General features: G+C 36.6%; 1 protein-coding gene across 4 annotated transcripts in view; it reads right to left on the bottom strand.

Annotated features, from left to right (window-relative positions):
• Window positions 1-2,236, bottom strand: part of slc8a2a (solute carrier family 8 member 2a) — a 25,831-nt gene extending 23,595 nt beyond the window's left edge. For all 4 annotated transcript variants that reach the window (XM_016673603.1, XM_007556455.2, XM_016673604.1 and 1 more), the window contains exon 1: window positions 1,836-2,236. The gene's annotated coding sequence lies outside the window, so the exon portion shown is untranslated. The remainder of the gene's footprint in view (window positions 1-1,835) is intronic.
• Between the last annotated feature and the right edge of the window lie 300 nt (window positions 2,237-2,536).

Genomic DNA, 2,536 nt, shown 5'->3' with positions numbered 1-2,536 from the left:
AATTCAGTGACAACAAAATAGACCCTCGCTGTTCTCTCCAACCCACCAGAGAGGCAGGACTTAACAATACATTACAGCCAAGTGTTATTGTAACCTAACCTATGCAATGTTAACTATAATAAAAAGCCAAAAAATTCAAAATCTCAGATAGATCACAGTTACAGGAAGAAACATCCAGAGTATATGTTCTCATGTTCTTGGCTATTGTCTTGGCAATAAAGGCAAGGCGATCCAATCTGTAGGTCCTAACTTCCTGAAATCGAGCAGATGAAAGGATGGAGAGTCGGATCATCTGTACAGTTCTACAGATTCGCTGTACAGGAAATGTGAGAGAAACGTGAGGTGTAATGTGGCCCATTGTTCCATGAACAACAGTGTTTACGATGCAGAAGCATGCATGTACTTACACTGCAAACGCTCCTAGAATAACATTCTCTTACCACTGACGAAAACAAAATTGCATATTTAAATGTAATCTGAGATAATAAAAGACCTGTAATATTCCTGCTGCGTTTTGTACAGTGCTAATAGTTACACTGCATAACTTTGTCATCAATTACCCCATGAAGAATAAGCAAAGATTCAATACAATGAAATCTTCAACTGGTGGATTTTAATAATAATAATAATAATAATAATAATAAAACAGGTATTCCAAATATTCTTTCAGCATCAAATAACACAAAACTATCATGCTCTATGCAGAAAAAAATCTGAGTACAATTAAAAAGGGGAATAAAACGACATATCAAGTGCAAATTTTAAAGAAATCCTTATTTTAAAAGTGATCCAAGGAAAGCAGTCTGCCTAATCAGGTGCAATGCAAAAGCCAGGGTTGGGGTGGTATCTGCAGTTAAAAGCACCTTTTCCATCAGTAACTCTTACGGGCATTTCTGTGGCTGATAAAGGTTGCTGTGAGTAGTTCAGCATTTTTTTAGATAAATTACATCCCCAAAGGTTGAATCCAATTTAGCCTTTGAATGAGAGCTCTTTATTTTTGCTTTCAAAGAATCGTAGAAACATTTGATAATCTTGAGACCACAATCTAAAAATACAATGGTTTGATTTCAGAAATCATTATATTTTTAATATTAATCATTTTAAAGTTTCGAAACATCTTTGACCTGATCCTGCTTGAAAACATGAAGTTGAGCTAACTGTTTCACAAATAGCTTTCTTTTCTTTCGCAAAAATAAAATATGTTTTAAAGAATGTGTCAGACTGGAAGTATAATTCAGTTTTGAAAAGTATGAAAAATTCCAGTACTACAAAATTTAAGACAGGCCAAAAGTACCACTTAGATCATTTTGCTTAACGTTCCTTAGGTCACAGCTCTCCTGGAAACAATCTGAGGAAAAACAAGTGGACCTTAGTCCAGGTTTGACCTTTACTTTCTTAGATGTTTAGATTATGAACTAGAAATGATCAAATCTAGTAAATATTCATAACGATGAAATAGCCCTTCATAAAATAATAAAAAAATGAGTCAAGAATTTGATGATGAACATAAAAATATGATATACAACATATGATAGCTACAAACTAGTTGAGTGTGAATGCAAACTTTTAACCAACTGGTTTATTTTTCTATTTCGTTTCAGCAAAATAAAAAAACCCTATTTATTTGCAAATGAGTAATTTTCCATTGTGGAAAACAAAAAAAACAGCTTATTTTCTCAATAACGTCCTCAAAAGCCTTTTTTAAATGGCTAAATAGACACTTTTTCTATGGAGTGAAATTCTTGCTAATTTCTTGATATCACACTTCAGACTGGATGACCAACTAGTCTCTGTTCAGCAGCCGCTACTCCAGCCTCCTTCCCCCCGGTTCTTACCTTCAGCTTCGCGGCGTGGCTCCACCAAAAGCTGCCATAACCGGTGGAAGTTCTAAAAAAATTATCACCCGGTTGAGCTCTCCCCCTTCTGAGACACGCCTGAACTCACACGGCGAGTTTTCGGGCTCCCTCTCATTGTCGTTAACTGACAGTGGCTGGAGATGCTGTGAGCGCACGCGGCGGATGACGTGCTGCCTTCAGGGTCCGCTCGTGACACCCAACGTCGGACACCTTGAGCTTTAACAAGTGGCGAATATCGGTGTCTCTACTTGAAAATAACATCAGTGTGACTACTTTATGTCATTAATACGAACCAACGTCTGAAACCGCTTTTCTTTAGGCAGCAACATTACATATAAATGGTGGTACAGACGGTCTAAATGTCGCTGTTGGTGCAAGTGAAGGCAGCACGAGCCGAGAACAGTTCTCATCTGCACCGTTTGCTCGTCTTTGTGTTGAACAGACTGCCTCCTGTGGTCACAGTACTTTATCATCTTTTTTCAATATTTAGCTTTAGATACTTTTACTCCACTTAGTAAAAGTAAAAATATGGTTCATATGCGATATATTTAAGGCTGGAATTTGTTTTAAGTCACCCATGTGATTCAAAGTCGGAACAATAACTTTTAAATCAGGATACAAGGAATAGTTATCATTTAGTCAGTTTGTTAGTCATTTACCAATTACTGAATAGTTATGAT

Source organism: Poecilia formosa, unplaced genomic scaffold (assembly GCF_000485575.1).
Source record: "Poecilia formosa unplaced genomic scaffold, Poecilia_formosa-5.1.2 Scaffold79, whole genome shotgun sequence".
NCBI lineage: Eukaryota > Metazoa > Chordata > Actinopteri > Cyprinodontiformes > Poeciliidae > Poecilia > Poecilia formosa.
This window is presented reverse-complemented; position numbering and strand designations above follow the sequence as displayed.